The sequence below is a fragment of the Mustela lutreola genome, chromosome 9 (genome assembly GCF_030435805.1).
Source record: "Mustela lutreola isolate mMusLut2 chromosome 9, mMusLut2.pri, whole genome shotgun sequence".
Classification (NCBI taxonomy): domain Eukaryota; kingdom Metazoa; phylum Chordata; class Mammalia; order Carnivora; family Mustelidae; genus Mustela; species Mustela lutreola.
Window position 1 is genome coordinate 60,080,689 of NC_081298.1, and position 25,864 is coordinate 60,106,552.

A 25,864-nucleotide genomic window follows, 5' to 3' on the forward strand; every position below is an offset into this window, starting at 1 on the left:
TTCTCAGGGTGGAAAAACACAGGTCGTTCCCCCTTGCTCTTCCCAACTACAAGAGTTGATGCTGTTCTGTGCCCTCATTCCAGAAACTGTTCTCTCCAGACTTCTGCCTCTCCTGACCTGCTTCTTCCTCTCCTGATCTCCTCGTCCTTCTCTGGCTCCCTGATTAGCTCATCTTCCTCTGTCACAGAATCAACTAATCCAACAAGGGAAAAATCTATGGGGGGTGAAAAAGAAATAGCATCAGCATCCCGTGCCCTCCCACCCCAGGAAGGGTGAAGAGGAAAAGGCGGTTCCCACTGCAATCAGGCTAGGTGGGCCTCACTGGCCTTGCTCACATGAGAGGCACACACTTTGTTCCAGTCTCCACAGTGCCAGGCTCAGCAGCAGGGCCCATCCCACTTACAAAGTAGTAGGCTCCAAGAGTAGCAGAACCAGCTTCACAGAAAAATCAAGTTGTCTAACATGAAGCAAGGAACACTGGTGACGATGACTATGGGGCAGCACAGGAAATGTCATCTACAGTGACCAGGAGGGAAAGATGTTCTAGATTCAAGGTGAAGGGTTTAGGCTCACATGATGTGTGAATACAGCACATGAGAGACTGCAAGCTCCTCAAGGTTCTTCTATTTTGTTCAGAGCTGAGGCTCTCTGATCTAGCCATGGGGCTTGGAACACGAAAGCCTCAATGAATATTTATTTTTTTGAGAGAGAGAGAGAGAGATTGATTAAATAGTCCTGATGGATGAATGAGCTTTCATGACCCTATGTGCAAAAATCCCTGTAAGCATGGACCAGGGAGCTGAGATGCTGGCACTGGTGGGATGCCCTCACCCAGGCTGGTGGCCAGAGACAGCTCCTAGAACTCTCAGGCCATCTGGGGTTCTCCCATCTTCTTTCCATGACTTCCAGTTCCTGCTTCCTGAGAGGAAGACTCAATGCCTATTTGCTGAATTGAATCAAAATATTTGTTCCAGATGCATATGTCCTTTGGTTTGGCTCTCTGAGTTTTTGGCAACAGGACCAAGAAATCAGGAATGGCAGCTCCCCCAAATTAGTCTTCTATCTCCTCTTCTAGCATATGGTTTTATTAATTTTTTAAATATTTTATTTATTTGAGAGAGAGCACAAGCAGGGTGAAGGGCAGAGGGAGAAGCAGACTCCCCACTGAGCAGGGAGCCCGACTCGGCGCTTGATTCTGGGACTCTGGGATCATGACTCGAGCCAAAGGCAGACACTTAACAACTGAGCCACACAGGCACCCAAGCATATGGTTCTAAAAAGCTCCATAAGAGTTCTGTGATTTGTAGCCCCAAAATCCCCGCAATCATGCATGAGTGGGGAGAATGGGGAGAATGGGCACCTCCAAGTCCATTCCACTCCCAGCTTCCCTGATGTCCAGCATGCAGCCAATCCCTTAGAATCTTCCCTGGTATCTTTTTCACCCAAACAAATGCCCTGAAGCCTGGGTAGGTCAGCGTGCTCCTTCCAAGAGGCTGTTTTGAAAATGCACACCACACCACAGAGGCCCTGTGTGGGCCTGGGGGAAGGTTCCTCCCCTTTCTGTGCCTCAGTGCCAGCCTCCTAATCTGAGGGGCTCCCTGCAGTGAAGCCATGGGCAGCCCGCCCAGAGGCTCTGCCACTTGTGTGATCAAGTGAGATCCCTTCCCAGCGCTGTGGTTTTCCCCTTCCCCTGCTGTTTGGGATAGCTGGAATATGTGTGAGGCCTGCGATGTCCTTGAGGCAGGCAGGCCACATGGGGAGCTGGCAGCCCCTACCCATGTGGGGGCCGAGGCTCCTTTAATTTGGATACCTTAAAAGGCTCTCGGGAGCAAGGGGCTGGGTTCTTATCTCCAGAGCTCTGGACAGCACCTTATTTATAGCCCTGCTGACAAGAGGCAGCAGCTGGCCAGCAGCTGCATACACAGAGTGCTTGGCCCTGCACTGCCGCTGTCCTCTTTGGTCCGGCTGGAGGGCAGAAGACAGGACAGGTAAGCTTCCTCCTTTCTCTGGCCAACCTTCCTTCCCTGCATCTGCATGGGCTTCGAGGCCAGCTGTCAGCCTTTGTACCCTGGGAGGGAGCTCTCTGGCACTGTGGACTTGCAGACCCCAAGCACAGACCCAGGTGGCCCAGGCAGGGGGCTCCTGCTGCAGTCAGTTCCTGCCCCATGGCTTCCGGGTGGGGGGTGGGGGGCGGGTGGTGATAGAACCTGCCCTCTGCAATGCTACAACAGGTGCCTCCGGGAATAGGAAGCACCTGGAGAGTACGCTTTGTTCACCTGACCCTCTCTGAGTGCGAATCAGCAATGACACTGAGTTGTGAACCCCAGAAAGCTTTGTTTTTAGGAGGAAAAAAATTATGAAAAGAACATTGGAAGGTGGGAAACCACAGTGCTTGGGAGCTTTTGCTCCCTGACAGAATTTCTGGCTGACCTGGGGGTAAGAAGACAAATTACTGGCGGGTCTGCTTGTGCTGGGAAAGTATGTTTCTACAAGATGACTCGTTCCGGCTCATGGTTCAAAAGGACGGATAGATGTTGTGTGTTTAAAGGAAATGCATTAATAGTTTACTAATTTCTAGAGCAGGATATGAGCAAAGGCACAGGACTGAGTAATTGTAGGGCCAATTGCGTAATACCATTAATTCCGATAGGATGACGTGTTATGATAATAGGTATCATTCATAAGAACATCCTCTAGACCTACTCTCTGCAAGGCACCATATCAGGTCCAATCTAATAAATATATATATATATTATATATATATAATTCTGAGGTCAAAAGATAGTATCAACACCTGCGTTATTGGTTTGATTGATGTCGTTTTATCACGTACTTGTTCTTATAGGTTTGTTCTTATTCTGTTTGTTTCTTGAGGAATGTTATTTGAATTTTGTTTTATTGCTAGGTTCATAACCTGTGCTATCACCAAATATATTACATTTTGAGCCCGACCCAATCTTACAGGAGTTTTTAAAAATTTTTTTATTTTTTTTTTATTTGACACAGAGAGAGATCACAAGCAGGCAGAGAGGCAGGCAGAGGAGAAGAGGGGGCAGGCTCCCTGCTGAGCAGAGAGCCCAATGAGGGGTTTGGTCCCAGGACTCTGAGGTTATGACCCGAGCTGAAGGCAGAGGCTTAACCACTGAGCCCCCCAGGCACCCGGCGTTTTTGTTTTTAATGAAGGAGCCCACTCCTCAACTCACATGATGATGTTTGTCTTGTCTTGTCTAATATTAAGAAAATATTTCAATGTATAACTTCCACGAAGAGTTGCATCATCTCTCCTAAAAGATTCCCTGACTGCTCCTTCAATCTCTATTTTGCACTATTAGAGTTCATCACCCCATTTAGGGCTTCCAGAGCTCTCCATTGGTTCCAGATCCCTGAGGCTAGACCATGTCATAGTTCTCTCTGTAATCTCATAACTCTTAACACACTATCTACTGGTATCTAAAATATTTCATATTTAAAATAGGTGGCCATGAAACTGAGTTTAAATTGTCCTCTCCCAGAGCACAGGGTGGCTCAGTCAGTTAGGCGTCTGCCTCCAGCTCAGGTCATGATCCCAGGGGTCCTGGGATTAAGCCCTATGTCAGGCTCTCTGCTCAGTGCGGAGCCTGCTTCTCCTTCTCCTTCTCCTTCTCCCCCTGCTTGTGCTCTCTCTCTTTCTCTGACAGATAAATAAAATCTTTAAATAAATAAATAAATAAATAAATCATCCTCTCCCCACTGTCAACAAAACCAAAATTCAACTGAGTAAATAGGGAAGATATTACTGATTCTAGTCAATGATTCATGAATTGGGCAGCATTTCATCCAGCAGCAGAAAGGAGCTCTGAGGTGCTGTGCAAAATGGAAAACTTTCATAGAGAGAACGGGACAAGAACAAGGAAGTTACACCAGACAAAAAAGTGGACTGGTTATTGCAAGGTCACTTTCCTTTAGAGAATGGCAGGAGTCTCTCAGGCAGATGACCTAACGCTGATCAGGTGATTCCTAGCTGACTGGTTCAAAATTCCATTTCTGGAAAAGACCAGAATTATAATGAAGTCAGGTCTGTATGCTGACACAGAGTTTAGTGTAAGTGACTCCATTTGGGCCCTGTTGTCTTGTTTTTAACACCATTCAAGAAGGTTGAAATTATATTCATAATGTTTATATTTTATTTTTTCTTACTGTACAAGTACATGCTCACCATAGAAAATACAGACCAACAGAGAGAAGAAAATGCAAAATTATGTGTAGTCTTACTACATTTATTGTTTAACCATTTCTTGATTCTAAGAGGTCCTTGATTTTAAGACAAACCATTAATTTAATACTCACTTTACAAGGGTGGGCAAAAAATTCTCATTATATTGCCCAGATTGCTGTGTTTTAAGATGAATCCAAAAGCAAATTACATGGGGAACTACAAATTATAATTAAGAAAGAATATATATATATATATATATATATATATATATATAATCAGTTTATTTGGTAATAATCTACTTCTTATTCAAATGTTAATTCTTTGAAAATTAGTTATCTTTATATGACATTGTAACTTCTTTCATTTAGCCAGAATACTAAAAGACCCATAATAGTTGGGAATAACACTGATGGGATGTTAAAAAACATAAACTGAGCTTTAGATAAGCAATTTTTAATCAGAATATAACTAGTTTTAAAGTACAATCTGCTAACTTCTACACTATTAATGGGATCTGTTGCATAGTAAAAATTACATGACCGTTTTGTGCCTTGACCTACATGACCCCCACAAACTTATTTTACTGATTTTTTTCATTATCACTGATTCATCAGCCTTTTATCATTTAGTCTCCAATACACCAAAACAAGGATGAAAAATAAAAAGGAACTAACATAAGTCCTGAACAATTTGATATTTGACAGCTGTATTTCATAAATATCATTAATTATCTTAAGTGTAAGCTTGCAAAAATCAATTTTAACTCTGAGTACATGTTTGTAATTCCGGACTTTGTTGAATTTAAAAGATAAATTTTAAACAGAGAGAAGAGGAATAACAATTCATTCTAACAGAAGAGTTTGGTTACAGTTAAAAAGTAATACTGAAAAGTTACACTGAAACCATACCAAGCCAACGACTCATAAAATATACTCCATGTGCTTTACCAAGAAGGCATGTATAACTAGATTTTAAGGGGAAAGTGCAAGAATTTCATTTTGGTTTTTGGGAAATGAGCCTTCTTTCCTTGCCCGGGACCGTCTAATCAGCATGAATGAGTAGGGGTATCTGAGGAGGGAGGTGAGGGGGGCGGTAATCTATTTTAACCTTAAGCAAAAGGCACCAGAGTGCTTTCGGCCTGGGCTCCGTTATGGCTGATAAATCTAGGCAAATTTCAAAATGTTAGTTCATGGTTTAGCATGAACACAAAAGAGGAAAATCCGTGATGTTGATTATTCTATTTCTCTCTAATTCATATCCCTTGTAGTAAGACAAACTGGCTAATAGGAAGGCACGAAGGGGTATATGACAACATATGTGTCTAATTAAAATGAGAAACAGTAAAACTGCTCGAGTACAGGGTGGTTAAAAAATTGTGATACAGCCATTGTTTGAAATACGTATAATCATTGGAAATAAAGGTTGCAAAGAATTTTTAATTTTTAAACACAAAGCTATATTTATAATATAGGATCTTCACTGTGTAATATACATGTATACATATGTATTGAAAAAATACACCAAAATATACAAAGTTGTTGTTTCTGTGGGATAAGATTACTTGTAATTTTATATTTTCCCTACATTTTATAAATATTTTTCAATTTTTTAAAAATTTATTTATTTGACAGAGATCACAAGAAGGCAGAGAGGCAGGCAGAGAGAGAGAGAGGAGGAAGCAGGCTCCCCGCTGAGCAGAGAGCCCGATGTGGGGCTCGATCCCAGGACCCTGGGATCATGACCTGAGCCAAAGGCAGAGGCTTTAACCTACTGAGCCACCCAGGTGCCCCAATATTTTCCCTACATTTAAAATAGTTTGCTAGGGGCGCCTGGGTGGCTCAGTGGGTTAAAGCCTCTGCCTTCGGCTCGGGTCATGATCCCAGGGTCCTGAGATCGAGCCCCGCATCGGGCTCTCTGCTCGGCAGGGAGCCTGCTTCCCTTCCTCTCTCTCTGCCTGCCTCTCTGCCTGCTTGTGATCTCTGTCTGTCAAATAAATAAATAAAATCTTAAAAAAAAATTAAAAAAATAAAATAAAATAGTTTGCTAAATTCCTACACAGAGACTAATCGTGGGCTTTTTTTTTTAATTGCAAAATTCCATGCAAAATAAAGCACTGTAATTTTTGCTGCTGATTATAAAAACTATAAATAAACAACCAGAGGGTAGCTTTATAAAAAACAATAGCTACAATCTATTGAATGAACACTCTTTCTGGGAACTAGTATTAGTTCAAATAATATCCCCAGCCACCCTACAGGCATTATCCCTATTTTCAGGGAAGGAAACTGGCTTAGAACACTGCTACGCAAGGCAAAAAGTTCAACCAAGCTTAAAGGGGTCTGGCTATGGAGACTCTCTAGTTGGCATTAGAATAACAAAAGAGCAGTCATCAGGCCATAGGCAATGGACAGAGTAGTGTGGTCTGAATGGCAGGCACGCACCCTGTGGGAATGGTGGGAGGTGTTCCTATAGGAAAGATATATGGGGGAAAAGTTTGTACTGACAAGTGTATGGAGCCAAAGGAAGTAAGGAATTATGAAAGTAGACACCGATAAGGAGATGGAAATAAATGGGATTCACCCTCAGACTGAAGGGTGTGTCCTATGGTCCCTGATGAGCTAAACATGTGTGTTGGGCAATGAGACGTCACAGTAATGATTTAAGGACAATGCTTCTTTATGTTTTCTTTGAATATTTCTATAAACCCGAATTTTGTAAGAGGAAATGAAGATGTGTCCTGGGGTGCCTGGGTGGCTCAGCAGATTAAGTGTCTGCCTTCAGCCCAGGTCACCATCTCCTAGTTCTGGGATTGAGCCCCAAATGGGGCTCCCTGCTCAGCAGGGGAGGCTGCTTCTCCCTCTCCTTCTGCCTGCCACTACACCTGTGCTTGTGACCTCTCACGCTCTCTGTCAAATAAATAAATAAAATCTTTAAGAGAAAATGAGGAAGAGGTATACTGGCTCCCGAAAGTAAAAAAAGAAATACAAACCTCTCTGCCAAGAATCTGAATTGGGACTAATTTCAATTCCAGCCTTAAAACAGAATGAAGCTCTGGGCTAGAGGGGTGCTAGGAGCTGATGTTGGGGGCTTGCTTTATGTTGGCTTGTTGTGAGTACCACCCATGTGATCCGGGGAGCAGCTGCGGGAGGAGTGCTTCTGGTTTGTGGCTTAGAGGTGAGGACAGCCAGGTGCTGAGAAGTAAAGTGCTCAGAACCAACAGGTGGGGAATCTGGGATCGGAACCCAGGCAGTACAGAGCCAGGACTGACAGGAATCCCACCCGAGATTGCTAGAAAAGTCCCCGCTATAGAGAAAGAAACTCATCTTAAAGATGAGTGAGGGAGGGGAGGCTGGGTGGCTCAGTAGGTTAAGCATCTGCCTTTAGCTCAGGTCATAATCCTGGGGTCCTGGGATCGAGCCCTGCATCGGGGAGCCTGCTTCTCCCTCTGCACCTCTCCCTTCCTACTAGAGCTAGCTCTCTCGCGTGCGCGAAAATCAATAAAATCTTTAAAATAAAATGAGTGAAGGCTTTCCACTTACCCATTATTTTTCTCTTTAAAATTCTTCCTTTATTTCCAGCACCTGCACAAGAACATGGGAAAGGTGTTGATCTCCTTAGTCAGACCCTGAAGGCTAACACGGTGCCTTGCACACAGCAGGTACCTAATAAATATTTGCTGGACTAAATTGCAGTGTTTAATTCAGGAGTAAGAAGTGTTAAGATACATAGGAAGGGAGCCAGAAGTTTTCCTTGTTGGCTAGTACTTTTCCCTTCTGTGATATTGGCTTGGAAACAAGTTTAATAGTCCTTTTTCATCCTTGATACACAGCACAAGGGCATAACTCATGATTCAAATAATGTCTCTTTAAATGGGATTTTCATTGGGCAATAAACACTAATATTTGATGATAATATATCCTTAAGGAGTAAATTCTTTGATTTGGAAGTTCTTATTCACCACAGTCTGCGTGGTATGTGGGTGATGAGAGCACGTGTGTGTAAGTGTCTGGTGTGTGTGTTGAGGGAAGGGAAAGAGGTTTGGAGATGCTAAATGAATTCTAGACATGAGGTTCCTTCTTCAGAATCTCATGGTTAATTTATTGGGAAACAACAACAATTCTGCTCACTTTAAATATAATTTGTGAACAAAAAGTGGGTGAGGAGAGAACCTTCTCCTTACTTTACAATCCTGACTTTATTTGCACTGAATAACAAACCAGTTATTATGCCCTTCCAATCCGTAAATCAACAGAGGTCAACGAGACTCTCCAGTTAGGTCCTGTGAAAAAAAGAGTGATATGCAAGCAATGTCAAGAAAGCCCAGAGATTTTTCAAAGTGCCTGAGACAGACTCCTTTAAGGCACCCCTCTCTCTACTCCTGCAAGTTGAAAATATAAAAATCCAATGAACAGTTTTGCTAATGTGTGTTGCTCAAATTAACCAGGATGGGCCATCCTCCAGGTGAGGGAAGAGATGTTCACAATGTCATGTCTAAAATACGCTCAGATGGAGAACTCAGAGGGCAGCAAGGAGGGCAGACTGAGCATCTTCTCAATAAAAGAGAATTCTCAACAAGCCAGAAGATTTGAAAATTCACAGTGGTGTGTTCAACATCAGTTAAAGAATCGAATTCGGATAGAAGTATTGATAAACCCTTCAGACACCATTATAAACAAGTCGCAGTAGCGAACCTCCAGTCTGGCTGTGAATGAGCTCAGGCAGGATCCTGGCAGCCCGCCCTGAGCTGTTTCTACTTTCGAATGCGGCACTTCACTGTTTCCTGGGAAACGTCTGCAAACCTCCGCCAGCCTCCGGCAGGAGCAGCTCAGGCAGCTCCCGAGGCCAGCATGAGCTCACTTGGACCACGAGCCTCTTTTTAAAATTTATCTTTTTTTTAACTTAAATTAGGCCATATCCCTTGCCTACCCAAAACCCTCTGGTGGCTTCCCAAATCAAAATACTTAACCTATAGAGCCTGGCATGAGCCGAGCCCTGAAATCTGACCTCATCTCCTGCCTTCCTTGCCCCCATGGAGGATGCTCCAGTTACCCTGCCTTTCCACAACTGTGCCAAGCAGCTGCCCCACCCCAGGGCTTTTGCACTTGCTGATGCCACCAATGGATCAGGTGCTCCTCCCAGAAAATCACACACCTCCTTCCCACCAATTCCAGTGCCACCCCTGAACAGCCCATCTAAAATTTATACTCTCTAGCTTGTTGCCCTGATTTACTTTTTTTTCTTTTTTTAAAAAAAGTCTTTTTAATGCATTTTTATGTATTTGAGAGAAAGGAGGAGTCGGGGAGGGCCAGAGGTAGAGGGAGGAGCAGACTCCCTGCCGATTGAGGAGCCTGACCCAGGGCTCCATACAGGGCTTGATCCCAGGGCCCTGAGATCATGACCTAAGCCTAAAGTCAGATGCTTAACAGACTGAGCTACCCAGGCGCCCCTGATTTACGTTCATTGCAAAACCCTTATCATCTCACACATATACACACCCACAAAGGGCCATGGATATTGGTGTTTGTCTCTCCCCTAATACCACATGAGCTTCATTGAAAGCAGAGGCTCTGTTTTGTTCACTGAGGTAGCCCCATCATCTGTAACAGTAGGTGGTATACAGTAGGTGCTTCATAAGTGTGTGTTAAAGGATGGAGTCTCCATAGCCCCATTTTATGTATTTCATTTGGATGCTTAGAAACGCTTTCACTGGGGCGCCTGGGTGGCTCAGTGGGTTAGGGCCTCTGCCTTCGGCTCAGGTCATGATCCCAGGGTCCTGGGATCGAGCCCCGCATCGGGCTCTCTGCTCCACGGAGGGCCTGCTTCTTCCTCTCTCTCTGCCTGCCTGACTGCCTATGTGTGATCTCTCTCTCTATCAAATGAATAAATAAAATCTTAAAAAAAAAAAAAAGAAAAGAAAAAGAAACGCTTTCACTGTAATTCATGCCATTAGCCATCGTCAAGCGTTCATGGTAGGGGTTAAGTCTAGTTCTCCGGGTCCACAGCTTGTATGTCCTTGCAAAAACTCTCAGTACACCTGCATTTTGTTAAGGGAGGAGGGCAGGTGCTGGGGAGTCAGGCTAACTTTGCTTGGCTTATAACTCTGCCCCTTGCAAGGAACTCAGGCAAGATTGCAACTTCTGAAACCCCGTCTGTAAAATGGGCCCAATAACTTCTTAAAGTACTTGTAAGGATTGAACAAGGCAATAATAATAGTAACAGTAACCATTAATTGAGCACATACCATGTGCGGGAGAGCAGACACTGCATCTGACTTGCTTCATGTTGTCCTGTCTTCACAACAACCACGTGGTGTGGGCAGTTTACAGAGGAGAAAACAAATTGAAATTCAGATGAAAGTTGACGTGTATGTTTCTTCTTGCTGATGTAACAAATTACCCTAAGTTTATTGTCTGAAAGCAATGCAAATTTATGATCTCATGGTTCTGGAGGTTGGGAGTCTGATGTGGGTCTCACTAGGCTAAAATCTGGGTTTCTGCAGGGCTGTGTGCTCCTTCTGGAGATCCGAGGGGAGAAATCTGTTCCTTTACCTCTTCTAGCTTCTGGAGGCCGCCTATATCCACCTGTTCATGGCCCTTCTCTCCACCTTCAAAGCCAACGATGTAACATCTTCAATCTCTCTTTGAGTCTGACTCTCCTGCTTCCTCTTCCCCTTATAAGGACTCTTATGATTACACTGGGCTCACTTGGATAAGCTGGGATAATGTCCCCATCTCAAAACCCTTAACTTAATCATATCTGTGAAATCCCTTCATATATTCTGGACATTAGGGTGTGAACAGGTTCAGGAAGCCGTGATTCCATGTACCAGTTACAAAGCAGCAGACCTGGGATCTGAATCCCAGCTGATTTCTTGACCATCACCCTAATGCAGTACGTAGCAAGGTCTTTAGTATTTATCAAAACTTTTTCCTTTGCTGTAATGAAGGGAAAATGGGAAGATTGGGGCCCAGATTTGGGTTTTGTATAGGACATGAAACAGGAAGGTTCGCCTCCTGCTGCCCCGCTTCCCTGAGATGTAGGATGCCAAAGACTTCACTCTAGTCATTTTCTCTTAAAAATAATCAGTCTCACCTTGTCCTCAAGCATATTATTGACTTTCAAGAAACCACAGACATTTGATAAAAGTAGGTTGCCAAGTGGAAATGAAAGCCTTGCATGAAGACAGGCTGAACCCAACCCATGGAGATGAGGGGCCCAGGCAGTTCAGGGTAAACCTGGAGCCAGGATGCCCCACAGTCAGAGGGCAGGTGAAGAAGAGCCTATTGACACCCCACAGGTGCTGGGCCAGCCAGGGGGACCGAGTTCAGCATGCTCCAGGGAGGCACACCCCACCCATGACACAGATGACCTAGGACAGGAAGGGAGGTGGCCCAGGTCTCAACAACAAGGACTATGGAAATGTCAGCAAGCAGCAGAGCACCAGGAGGCAAAGAGACAGGGCTGGTAAGACCACGCGTCAGCCACACAAGGAAATCATGGGCAGACCCCCAAGTAGGGCTGGTGGCCTCTGATAGTTTCCACCTCTCAGGGTCTGGAGGTAGCTGGCAAGCAGTTCCATGACCCCGAAAATGAGACAGTTCAGGACACAGCCCTACTCCACTGGGGAGGCAAGGATGCGAGGTGGAAGCCTTCTGTGGGTAAAAGAAGCAGCAGCATTGTAGGAGGAGACTAGATGTTGGGAACTGATGGCAGTTTGGGGAAGATGAGGTAGCCACAGCTCAGCAAGACTCCCAAATCTATGGTTGTTGAACTCACCTCGGGGGGCACAGGGCTGTCCCTAAAATATACCGCATATTCCCTCCTTCCCTTGAGGCCGGCTCAGGGGCTGTGATGGTAGGAAGGGCTCAGGGCCTTCAGGTGGGCAGAACTGAGGAGAATGCCGCAGGTACACTTCCACATGACAGGTCATGACCACCGTGACCTTGAACTTTAGAAGCAGGTACCCATTTGCATTATTCTGACACTTTAAATACACTTAAAGTATACATCACAAGTTAGAAATCAGTGGTGAATAAACACATAGACTCTAGGGTTTTGTGACATAATCATAATCATCATCATCATCATCATCATCCATCTTGGGCTGACTGTAGAAATTATGGTCCAAACTGGGCCACCTGAAAGGGAAAGAGAGTTGCTTTTACTGAGCACACCAGGTCAGCAGCTCTAATAGAGATCCAGCCTCTGAACCCCAGGCTTCAGTTACATGCACCGAGGTCCCTGTGGGAGCTGCCTTAGCTGGAAAGATAACCCTGTAGAGGGATTATTCAATGTGGAGAAGCTTCCTGAAACCTCAGACATTTTTATTCCTTTCACCGGGAAGATAAGAAACTCCAAAGTGGGATTTCTTATAAGGTACTAGGATGTAGCCTAGATACAGGCCACTGAGTTAAAGTCATATGTGTTTTTTCTTTTCTTATTTTTTTAAAGAGAGAGACACAGAGAGAGAGGGCACACAAGCAGTGAGAGTGAGAGAGGGAGAAGCAGGCTCCTTGCTGAGCAGGGACTCCCCACACCGGTGGAGATCAGATCCCAAGACCCTGGATCTTGACCTGAGCCGAAGGCAGATGCTTAATGACTGAGCCACCCAGGCACCCCAGTCACAGGTGCTTCTTTCCTCCAGAGATGATGAGCATTTGAGAGCCCCAGACCCGACCTTGGAGCTTGATTTCCCTTTGTGACATTTTCCTAAAATGGGTGCCTGTCTTCTCTGTTGTCACTCCCCAAGTTCATATGAGAACCGTGAGTTCACAAGAAATTCTCCCTTGCTTGAGTGTGCGCTAAATGCAAGTTGTCCAAATGAGGGTCCATTTCATAATTTCATAGTGAGCCATGATACCTTTGTAATGGATTGAGACCTGCATATTCCTAACAATGACATAATGTTGACGAGAATTAAAAAGAAAGAAAAAAGCAAAAGAGAAAGAATCACCTCACATCATGAGGATAAGAATTATTTCATGGCACACTTTGTCATTTGTGGTTAGGACTTACAAATGCACTTCCTAGTGTGGGTTGCTATCAAAGCCTTAGAGAGTCACTGCTGTAAACCATATTTGCAGAATTTCCTTTCTCTTAAACCCTCGCAGTGCCCAGGGTACCTCCTTTCCTCCTACCAGCCTCTCAGACGTCCTTCTTTCTCTGCAGATCGCTACATAATCTCTTATGCTAGAACCAATGAAATGGTTACCTACCAGATCAGTTGTACTAATACTGTGAGTCCTTGTGAAATAAAAGAAAAATGAGGGGCTCCTGGGTGGCTCAGTAGGTTAAGCATCTGAATCTTGATTTCGGCTCAGGTCATGATCTCAGGGTCATGAGATTGAGCCCTGCACTGGGCTCCACGACCCCCCACATCTGTGTCTAAGTGAGGAAGTGCAGATTGTTCGTGTAGTGTGGTCAAATCCACCTCCCTTCCCTACCACAGAATATGTAAGACAAATCACAGCCTGAGGACCTGGCCCCTTCTGCCTTGTTTCAGGGTCTCTGCAGCAGGCCCTGGGCTTCCAGCCTAGTCCTGTAATTTGGCGGAAGAGCTGGGGGGTGGGTGAGTGGTTAGCCCCACATCAAAGGCTGCTTTTCATGACTGCTGCCTAAAGAAAGGGGGAAGAGGGGATGTTGATGCAGAGAAGAAGGAAACCACTCTAGGCAGGATGTCTGGAAGGAGAGATAAAGCAGATTGCGAAGGTATTTTAATAGATGTGCTATTTCCATTCTCTGCCATATGTTTTTCATTCTGTTTTTGGTTACTTTTGACTTGAATTATGGGACTCTGTCTCTTGGTTAAGGTAATCTAGATGCAGTTGCTTTCATACATCAATGTGAATACTGACTTTTTGGGGCGAGACTGAGGATGATGTTAAGTGGCCAAGACAGAAAACATGTTGCCTTGAAATGTTTTCTGTTCCCTCTTCCTTACGGGACTGGAGAATGTCTGTTTCCAAGAGTCCAGAACACCATGCATCTGTTATAAAAAGGCAGTGCGAAGCATAAAATGGTGTGGCCATTTTACTGCCCAGGAGGGAGCAGACGGAGGGACAGGACGTCAGATAACCAGTCTTCCTGCTACAGAATGGGGTGGATTCATCTGAGCTCCGCAGCAAGGATTTCCTCTTTGTACCACAATCTCTATTCCTCTAACCCACAGATAATTATACTGGAAAAAAGCTATTGTGAGAGGTTATGAAAATTGCTCTGGAAATCTCCAAATGGCATCTAAATAACTGAAAGTTAGGCTACCATTTCCAATCACTCAGAAGCTGACCCTGGCCTTTCGCTGGAGCTGTGTTGCTCCGTTGGCCCTTCTCAACATCTGGGTACCACCGGCTACCTCCATGCTGTGGTAGAATACAGAAGAATCCTTCCCCAGGCAGAGATCAGAGAGAGAAGGGGGGGGGGCAGTCCCGGGCTTGGGTCTGGCCCAGGGCAAAACCTCACCTTCTCCCCAACTTGTGTCAGCCTACAGCAGGACTCCGTGGGCTTCCCAGGTCATCCAAGCAGCAGGAAAAGTCAAGAAGAAAGAGAAAAAGATCAGTGACCCAACACTCTCGACTGAAACCTTTATTCTGGTTTCCTAGTTGTCTGGGAAGCATGGCGTCTATTGAGTGAGAAAAATCAGAATGAAGAAGAGTCCTTTTGCAATGGTTTTAGTATTTGGCCCTGGTGACAGATCTAGACAATTGTTTTCTCAACCCATCAATCAGTCCATCAAGCAAAGAGGACACAAACAGCAACCTAAAGATGTCATTTGGTATCAATATCACACTGCAATCTGTATTTCACTTCATTGAGATTTCTTTCATCTGGGCCATTAGGTTGTCAAAGATAAGTCAATCTGTCAGAACAAAAAAATAATCATCAGAAAAACTTATTTTACTAATCCTGATGTTTTTAAGTGGCTTGTGGTTCAGTTTCTAGATTCATATCTAGTCTAGAGTTACAATCCTATAATAAAAAAAGAAGTAAATCAAACCATGAGGAAACTATAAATTTTAAAAAAAATCGTGCTTGTCCTTGTATGTGATCCATTGTTCCCATATCAGTTTTACTCTCTTGGTAGCTTTATGTTATTTAGAAGCACCTGTGCTCCATCTGCACTGGGCCCCAGCAATCCCCGAGCACGTGGCCATACATACCATTCATCTCTACACCCCTCTGGCCAACAACCTGGGGAAAGCCAGGAATTAGCTATAGTTCAGAGGACTCCGTGTTATTCTTGCCAGCGACATGGAGGTCTGAAAAAGCTCAAGGAAGGAAGCAAGCAAGTCATACACGTGAGCATACCAACGCGACTTTAAGCCGAGACAGCCATTTCTTGCTATCGCCCCTCCTTTTCTATCCTGCTGGGCCTGGCTCACTGCTGGGCTGACCTGGAGCTAGGGACATTGCTCTCGTGCTGGGAGGAACAGCACTGTTGTTCCGCAGTGGGACAGGTCTTCCGGCTAGCACGCACTCAGCAATAGGGCTCTAGGAGAAGCAGCAAGCCGATGGTAACAAGAAGATGGAGTACCTAACTCTGGTCCAAATATAAAAATAGTGTGGTGAGGAAACAGACATGTATTTTCCATTAAATCAAAGAAACGAATCTGGAAAATTAGATCTTAGCACGTTTAAGTCCTTGTGGCAGGGACTCTGGTTTATGAGGACAGCACAGAGCTGAGCCTTCTGCACGGTAGAGATGCATCATATCCAGAGTGCCTGGGTGGCTCAGTTGGTTAAGCTCAGGTCATGATCCGAGGGTCCTGGGTTCAAGTCCCACGTCGGGCTCCCTGTTCACTGGGGAGTCTGCTTCTCCCTCTCACTTTCCTTCTGTGCTCTCTTTCTCTCTCTCAAATAAATATATAAAATCTTAAAAAAAAAAAAAAAAGTACCATATCCACATAATGAGGCATGGATACACTTGCCTGCTGCTCAGATGTACTGGCTTTCTTTGAAGTTGCTGTGACCCTTCTCACCCAATAGCCCCCATCCAATGACCAGGCACGCTGGCCTCCTCCTTCTTAAGCCCCCGCCTGTAACCTCAAGGAGAGCAGACCACCACCAAAAAGCCCCAGGTCACCAGCACCAAATCAAATTTATGAGGAACCTGTCCGAGGCACTCCATGTGAAGCTGGCCATTTTTCCAAGCTGCTAACAAGCTAGCTAACTCTGGGACAGGGAGACTACATGGATTCTCACTTGAGAGCCTTGTTGATCAGTGGAACCCACACCATGTGGATTGTTACAACCAGAATCTACAACTGTCCCATGAGTGTGGCCACCACTAGCTCTGCACCACCCCAAGAGCTCCATTCTTGGGCTCCGCACCTGGGTCTCAGGAGCTCTGGGAGAGATACGCCTTCCTCTTTTATCCCAAACTCTGCCCCTCTAGCTCCTCCTCAGCCATCCTGCTTTCTGCCCGGGTCCCTCCGATTCTTCCTTATGTTACTATTAGGTATGAGCAATTTGCTCCTATTATTGGTAGAGGTGTCACCGATGATTTATGTCCCTCCAGAATTCATTGTCCAAGTTCCGATCCCTGTACCTTCAATGTGACCTTGTTTGGAGATACCTTTGTTGCAGATATGATTAGATAAATTAGGGGGAGGCCCTAACTCAATAAAACTGGTGTCTCTATTTTTTTTCAAAAAGGCATATTTGGACACACAAACACATACACACAGAATGCCATGTGAGCACGAAGACAGAAATTAAGGCAATGTGTCTACAAAGCATAGAACACCAAAGATTACCAGCAAAGCACCAGAAGGCAGGGGAGAGGCAAGAGACGGATTCTCCTTTGGAACTCTCAGAAGGACCCTACCCTGCCAGCACTTTGGTCCTGGGCTTCCAATCTCTAGAACCCTGAGACACTAAGTTTCAGCCAAGTGTGCAGCTCAATGTGCTCCATGCATCAGCCTAACTACAATGAACAGATAACAGGGTCTGGTTTTATGGACCCAATTCTCTTGATAACTGCAGCTCTGACCTACCTGATCACCAGGTCCTATTGTTCTCTTGGTTTTTGCTGGTGTGTTGAACCCAGGGGTCTCTAGGGCTTATTTTCCATTGGAAGAAATTAGGTAGTTTCCGTCAAGGGGGTGTATCTCCTTCTTTCAGGAAGAAAACAGATCTGAGCATTCTTTTTGGACCTGCTCTTTTCCAAGTGCCTTTGGCTTAAAATAATCCTTATGCAAAGGTGGTATATTTTGAGTGATTTATTCGGCACCCTTCAGACATTAGGTCTAATCGTGAGATGGGCCACTCTTATTCTTACCCTGAAATCTATGCATTTTGGCCAATGGTGAGGAAGTAGCACATATTGAAAGCTGGTTCAAAGCAAACACTGTACCCACAGGACAACCTCGCAGACTTGAAAGGTGTTTGCTCCCACCCAGGGTCAAAATTGAGTCTTTACATGTGAGAAGATGTTCACCATCAATTATCATCGGGAAGACACAAATCAAACCTCCGGTGAGTTATCACCTCACCCCTGTGAGAACGGATACTATAAAAAAGATAAAGCATAACTGCTGGTGAGGATGTGGAGAAAAAGGAACCTTTGTGCACGGATGGTGGGAATGCAGACTGGTGCAGCCACTGTGCGAAACAGTATGGAGGTTCCTCAAAGAATTCAAAATAGAGCGACCCTACGGTCTAGTAATTCTACCTCTGGGTATTTATCTGAAGCAAACAGAAACACTAATTCAAAAACATAGATGCACACCCATGCTTATTGCAAGATTATTTACAATAGTCAAGATACAGAAACAACCTAAAGTGTCCACTGATGGATGGATGGATAAAAAACTATGGTCTGTATGCACAACAAAATATTATTCAGCCATAGGGAAGATGGAAGCTTTGCCATTTGCAACAGCATGGATGGACCTTCAGGGCATTTTACTAAGTGAAGTAAATCAAACAGAGAAGAAAAAATATCATATGATCTCTCTTATATGTGGAATCTAAATATATATATTTATTATGTTGTATATTTATTTTTATTTTTATCTATTATTTTATTTATATATTTTACATATATCTAAATCTATCTATCTATCTATCTATCTATCTATCTACTAAGCTTATAGACACAGAGAATATACCGGAGCTTGTCAGAGGTGGGGAGTAAAAGAAATCTATAAATTGCTTTGGGTTTTTTTTTCTAGTTTAAATAAATAGAATTTAAAAATATTTTTGCATTTGGCTTTGTGTACAATAAATATATACCAGTGTAGCCTTCAGGTTTAATATATGTAATATGACATCCCTTGAACTACCGTTGTATCATAGAAAATTAAAAGCTGGAGGCTACAGGGCACTTAGGAAGTTATGGTCTGCAGCATTTAGCTCAGTTGTTAACTGCTAGAGTATTTCTAGGGAGACTGGGTGTTCTTTTTTTCTTTAAATTTTTTTTTAAATTTATTTATTTGTCATAGAGAGAGAAGCGAGAGCAAGCACAGGCAGACAGAGTGGCAGGCAGAGGCAGAGGGAGAAGCAGGCTCCCCGCCAAGCAAGGAGCCCGCTGTGGGACTCGATCCCAGGACGCTGGGATCATGACCTGAGCCGAAGGCAGCCACTTAACCAACTGAGCCACCCAGGCATCCCTCTTTTTTTCTTTAAAAAGCAAGTGGAAATTTTGGGGCGCCTGGGTGGCTCAATGGGTTAAAACCTCTGCCTTCGGCTTGGGTGATTTCAGGGTCCTGGGATCGAGCCCTGAATTGGGCTCTCTGCTCGGCAGGGAGCCTGGTTCCTCCTCTCTTGCTGCCTGTCTCTCTGCCTACTTGTGATCTCTGTCTGTCAAATAAATAAATAAAATCTTTGAAAAAAAAAAGCAAGTGGAAATTTTTTAGAAAGAGTGGAAAGTTTCCTTCTTCTGACAAGGTTTAAAAAAAAAACAGATTTTATGCTTCTTGATCTTGGAAAATTTCTGTCCATTTTTGTCAAAGGGTGAAGCAGAGGGAGAACCTAGAGAGAAAGGGCACAATGGAGAGGTTTTGCCTTTCACCTTTGAAAGTTTGTTTCTTGTGCTAGTTTAAAAGGAGAGACTCAGGGGCACCTGGGTGGCTCAGTGGGTTAAAGCCTCTGCCTTCAGCTCAGGTCATGATCCCAGGGTCCTGGGATCGAGCCCTGCATTGGGCTCTCTGCTCAGCGGGGAGCCTGCTTCTCTCTCTCTCTGCCTGCTTCTCTGCCTACTTGTGATCTCTGTCTGTCAAATAAATAAATAAAATATTTTTTAAAAATACTGCTAAGTATGAAATGATGTGCTCAGGAGGGAGCGAGATGAAAGCCAGAGGACAGGCAGGACCTCAGTCAAATATGTTCCTGATCTGAATGCCGGCCACACCAATGCGTCCGACTTTGGGCACATTAGTTAGCCCCTGGGCCTCAGTTTTCTCGCCTGTGAAACCCACCTATGTTGTTTCCTTTAGTCCCATCAGACTTTTTAACACTGGCATCTCCACATTCTCAAAGGCCATTGACTCTACTAAAACTTGGCTTTCTTGTCACTCCGTGAAAATGGATTTCCAAAGCCACCAACAGCCTCCATATCGCCTTGTCAAGCGGATCCTCAGCAGTCCCTAGCTAATTCAATGCTGTTGGCCTTCCTCCTAAAATACTTCCGCGCTCAACATACCTACCTTCTCCCTGCCCGCCCCCCACCTCCCTGAGAACCTTTCTCAGTCTTTACAGACTTCCTCTTCGTCCTACCCCTTAAACCTGAAAGGCTACAGGAACTTGATTTTTAACCTACTCCCCACAATCCACAAACCCTCTTGGGTGACATACTCATTCTACTTTGCTTGTGGATTGTTTGTTCACAATGACCTTTTGGCTGATGATTCTTATGTCCATATCTACAGTTCTCACCTTCCTCCTTGAATCTTGTGTCCATACACATTTTTAAAAAGCTCTTTATATGGCTGCCCCCAGAGAGCCTCAGTTTTAGTAGGTCAAAACAGAATTCATCAAATTTGACTTTTTCTATTTTCCTGGAGATGATGGTAGCTATGTCAGGAGGCTGAAATCATCTTGGGCTCATCTTCTGTCGCTAATCATCTATATCAATTTCTGCTGCTTTGACATCTTTAAAATATTCTTTGAAACTGAGACTGTCTCCCCATTCCTACTACCTGAGACGATCTCCTCTACTTCCTACTACTTCCTACTACTACCTTCCTACTTCCTACTACTACCACCCTGCCTTCTTCTAACAAGACTAGCACAGCAGCCTGTGGTCCTCGGTTGGGTTTCCTAGGAGCAGAGTCTGGGAAGAAGTGGGGAAATGGGACAGGGAAGAGGAAGAAAGTAGAGAAGGACAAGTTTTCAGGTCGGTGCCAGCCTCAGCCTGGCCCCACAGAGGCACTCTTGAGTACAGATTCTGCCTTGGGTTGGGTTTGACCCAACTGGAGGAAGGGACCTGGGCTTTCCCATTCCCACACCATACGGTTGTTGCCAAGGACACACTGGGAAAAGGAGTAAAGGGCCCAGTAGTCCAAGGGTAGTCCACACAGAAACAGTAAAAGGGATCCAGAGGGACCCAGCATGGTCTAGGCAGAACACTGACACCATCACCTTATGCCACCTAAATGAGCCAGTGGCAGATTTATAGACTTCAACAAAATTTATCTATCAAAATCAAAGAACTGGCCAGGTCAGTCTCCCACTTAAACCCTTTCAGTGACTTTTAATCTCTTAGCAGCCCTCGCTGGAAACTGGCTTACTTCACCATCCTAGTAAGTAACAGAATCAGACAAGAGGAGGGTGTCTGTGTTAAAATACAGCATGGTCTCCTGAAGATTCATGCTGCACACCAGCTCATTAAAGCCTCTGAAAAGTCCTGCAGTAAAGAAACCCATTCGCTTGTTCGGCCAGGGAATTACTAGTCTTATCTGACCTTGACTTGAATGTTTGCTTGTGTGTCTTGTGGGAAGTACCTCTTACACACCTCGGTCTGCAGACCTGGGTGGGAAGTGTAGGTCTATAGGGTAAACTTCCTCAGCATAGCTCATAAGTCTCTCCATGGGCTGGCCTCACGTCCTCTCAGCCTCACCACTGACTCCAGTAACGTCAAAATTTGTCCCAATCCTTGACATACACCTCGACATGTCACAGGGGCCTCTGTGTCCCATCTGTGCTATACTACTGAGGTTTCTGTCAAAGCTCAGGTCTATTGAGACCTCTTCCAGGAAGACTTCCTAAGACCCTGAACCAGGCAGTGTTGTCCAGAGAAACTGAACCAGATTATGGAGGCCAAGAAGTCCCAAGATTTGTAGGGTGAGTAGGCAAACTAGACCCTTAGGAGAGCTGATGTTTCATTCTGAGTCCTAAAGCAGGGGGGAAAAACAACAACAACAACAACCCCGAAGAAAAAATTCTCTCTTACTCTGAGAAGGGTCAGCCTTTCTGGTCTATGTAGGCCTTCAACTGATTAGATGGGATCCACCCCACTAGGGATGACAATCTGCTTTACTCAGCCTACTGACTCACATGTCAATCTCATCCAAAAACACCCTTAAAATAATGCCCAGAATAATGTTTGACCAACTATCCAGGACCCCGTGGCCCAGTCAACTTGACCCATGAAGTTAATCATCACAGATCTAAGGGCATTTCTTGTGTTCCCATCACTTTCGACACCTACAATTTCTCTTTTTTTTTTTTTTTTTACTATCCTCACCATTTCCAAGTGTACAGTTCCATAGTGTTCAAAGTGTTAAATGTATTCACATTGCTACAGATCTCCTGGACATTTCATCTTGTAAAACTGAAACTCTATACCCATTCAACAATAACTCCTTGGTCTCTTTTCCATCTGCTTGTAGCCCTGGCAACAACAAGAATTTTTTTTTTCATTTTGTCTGTGGATTGAATGACTCTAAGAACCTCATGTAAGTGAAATTATTCAGCATTTGTCTGACTTCTTTCATGTAGCTTTAATGTCTTCAAAGTTCCTCCATGTCATCGAATGTTTCCTCCTTTCTCCTCCTTTAAGGCTGAGTAATATTCAACCTTAATGTCTCCTCCTTTAAGGCTGAGTAATATTCCATTGTGTGCATACAGCAAACACCAGATCCTGTTTCTCCATTCATCCATTGACGGACACACAGCTGCTTCCACATTCTAACTGCTGTGAACCATGCTGCTGTAAACACATACACGTAGACATGCCTTTGTGACATGGCTTTTAATTCTTGGATATATACCCAGAATTGAGATACACTTTCCATACCTCAACTCAGACCAGATCTTACTAGAATCTCATCTTGACCTAGCTGGCTCCCTTCCTTTTGGTCACACTGGACTTTAAGCTTTGGAAAGGAGGGGCTGAGCTGGAATCCTGCTGGCAGCATGAGGGTGACTCACTCAGCAAAAAACAATTTCCTGCCCAGGAGTTTCCTTGTGCCCACCCCCCATCTGATTTCTCTTAGGCAGAAGGACATCACGAGTTTTCCATATCAGAATAGTCCCACATTCCAGGATCATTCACAAAGTCTCCATGTCAAAGACTGGAATTCTGGGTGAGCTGGGAAAAAGGACTCTTACTAAAACCATGAGGGAGAGATAGGGGCTATTAAGATGTGCTTGGAAAGAATTGGGGAAAAAAAAAAAAAAAGGATGTTGCACCTTACGCTTTGTTTTCTTTAAAAGTTGCTCTCAGTGGGACAGTGTTGGTCTTTGATAATTCTCTTTCCACAGTTATAATGTTTTTATTTCTAAAAGTTACATCTTAGGACTTTACCTCAAAGACACTCAAAGACACTACTAGGAAATTATGCTGATGGCCTCTAATTTGGTCTACAGTTTAGGACACAAAGGGAGGCAGTTGGCCTTAATTTTAGGATCAGTTGCAGTGAGCAAAATGAGAATGAATGAGTCTGAACATCTAAAGGGATGATGGCAATATGCAAACCTGTGCTCATGTGGGTCCACTTGTAATTCTTCCATTGACATTCATATGACTGTTCCCCACCCTCCCACCTCCCCACACACACCCCGCTTTCAATTTCATGAGGATTTCATCAACAAGACCCAGGTTCGGGGCCAAAATGGTGGACGTTTTATAAATGATGAAATGGAATTTGGGAACCTGAGGATAAAAATTTCCTTTGCTTAACCGCGACAGCTTACCTGAGGTTGGTTTCCTCTGCAAAGTGCCGCTTCCTGAAAAAACGAGGCTTGCTTCTATTGTGTTAACTTTTTAAATGCTTGAAGCTGTGACGAATGCCTCCTGTGTTTGGCTGTGTAGCACGGTGGGTTTCTAGCCCATTGAATGACTCCCTTCACTGCTCCTCTCCTGAGGGCTTCAGCCTTCCCCTCGTCCTGTGGGGACCCCTCTGGTTGCCAGAGTTTACCAGTATACCAGAAGCACAGGCCCATACAAAAAGACACACACACCGTAAACCTCGTTCTTCTTACCTGTGCCAAGAAATCCTTCTGGTCTGAGTAAGACAATCTAGCATGTTGGGCTTAGACACCAACACCAGCTAGCAGTGTCCTAATAGGTGACATGTTCCCCAGAGATGCACAGTTGGAATAGACTTCAAAAGGCATTGCCCTCAGAAATCTGCGAGCCAATGGCTACCATCTTTTGAAGAACCAGACGCACCAGTTACACTCACTGGGTGTGTGGCCCCTGGTCTATCTGGGGTTATTTCCCTCATCAGCGCACATGTCCATTATTGTCAGGACCATGAGAGGAGGTCGACGGGCAGGGCTTCTAGAAGGTCGAGGAGTTGCCAGGGTTTAAAACCCCTCAGGGGGCCCCTGGGTGGCTCAGTGGGTTAAGCCTCTGCCTTCAGCTCAGGTCATGATCCCAGGGTCCTGGGATCGAGCCCAGCATGGGGCTCTCTGCTCAGCAGGGAACATGCTTCCCTTCCTCTCTCTCTGACTGCCTCCCTGCCTACTTGTGATCTCTGTCTGTCAAATAAATAAATAAATAAAATCTTAAAAAAAAAAACCCTCAGGTCTCCTTCCAGTGGAAAAGCAGCTTCTGTTTGGGAGACAAAACTCTGATGCTGCCCTCCCACTTCCCCCTGCCGAGAGCATTCATCTCTGGGCTCTGCCCCCCAGACTGCACATGCGGCTCCCAGCCTCGCCTGGGGGTCCCCACCCCAGCCTGGTAACCAGGCCAAGGATCCTGGCGTTCCTCATCCTCTGGAATGTCCCTTCCTTCTGGTTAACTTGGCCTCAAGCCCTTGTGGTCGGAATGAGGCAGGAGTTGGCTTGTTGTCCTGGCAGAGACATGGTGGGGGGTGGGGTGGGGGGTGTTGAGGCGCCTGATGAGCTGTGGCTTTTGGCTTTCTTACCTGCTCCCAGCGAAGAGTGAGCTGCTCCCCAGGCAGCTCCGGGCCACCAGGGGAGTCCACTACCGACCAGAGGCAGCTCCTGGGGGACTCTGCTCTCACCCCTCAGCCTCCCCTTCCTGGGACCAAGAGCCTCAATCGGTGTTTAAGTTATAACATCTAACTACTGTACATTATAAATCGGACGTTCTAGGGTAATGGCTCAAATGGTAACTTTTGCTAGTCCAAACACAACGACTTGAACAAGTCGTGAACAAACTGTGCAATTTCCCATTAGCTCAGAGGCTGACCTACGAAGCCTCCCCTGCCCTTCCCTGCTTTGCTCCCTCACTGGGCTTGTAGTGCCGTAGCCTCCCTCCGAACGGCCAAAGCTAAGTGTATAGCGAGCTCATGGGAACAGTTTGGGGGTAACCTCAGCTTTTTCCTCTGAAACCATTCCCGGCTTCCAGGGATAATAACCTAAGCGTTATTTGCCCACATGAATTAACCAGCCAAGTGCCCATCCCTTGCCTATTTCCCCCGTGGAAGGAAGCCTGCTTTTACTGTCTATTTCTTCTTCTCTCACTCACTTCTCTGTTTTCTTAAGGACAGTGTCCTTTTGTTCTCACTGGGACTGTTCCTCCCCCTTTGCAGCCTCTTGTCTCTGCCCCAAAGCTTCTTTGCGGAGACATTCTCTTCCTTTGAGCCACAGCCCCCTCTCTGCCTCTTTGGTCCTTGGGGAGGTGCCCCCCCCCCATTGGGGGCTGCCGCAGGCTCTCCTCACCCCCCATACCATGTGGGGTGCAAAGCCCCCTAAACCACATCTCCTCCTAGAGTCTGAGAAAGAAAGAAATGAGTCTTCCAAAGTCTGTATATCTAAATCCACGCCCACCAACCTTTCCTACACACACAAAAATGCCACCATATCAGCCATCAAAAACAAAAGACCGAAAGAAAAGAAAACATTTGTTGTAACAGTGATAACGAAGGATAGCGCCTCTGAACTCTGCATTCCAGAATCCGGGATGTCAAGTTGACATTCATTAACTATCAGCCCGATTAGTTCTGCTCAAGCAAGGTCTCTGTCCTCCCTCTGCTCGTGCATGCCCCTTGCAAGGGAGCAAGAAAGACCCATCCAAAGGAAAGGAGTCCTCACGCCAAGCCCACCCGGCCATGTGAAAGGGTGCTTCTCCCAAGTGAAAGCGTGATTCTGCAAGAACAGGGTGCTGGTCCCCATCTCGGCCCGGAGGAGGGATGTCCCCTCTTACCACTCAATGATGTGCATGTCAAAACTTGGACCGCATAACTTGGAAAGCTGCATAGTCATCTCTGGAAGTGCGGGTGGCCAGAGTGAAGGCAAGTACAAGCTTGTGAATCTGGT

The 25,864-nt window shown here is 45.2% G+C and overlaps 1 protein-coding gene across 4 annotated transcripts in view; it reads left to right on the plus strand.

The window, feature by feature from the left end:
• The first annotated feature begins 1,840 nt into the window (after positions 1 to 1,840).
• FHL2 (four and a half LIM domains 2) overlaps positions 1,841 to 25,864 on the plus strand; it is a 72,271-nt gene continuing 48,247 nt past the window's right edge. For 2 of the 4 annotated variants that reach the window (XM_059134320.1, XM_059134323.1), the window contains exon 1: positions 1,885 to 1,988. The gene's annotated coding sequence lies outside the window, so the exon portion shown is untranslated. Of the gene's footprint in view, positions 1,989 to 25,864 lie in introns of all 4 variants that reach the window. The other 2 variants (XM_059134319.1, XM_059134322.1) reach the window with 2 other exon arrangements.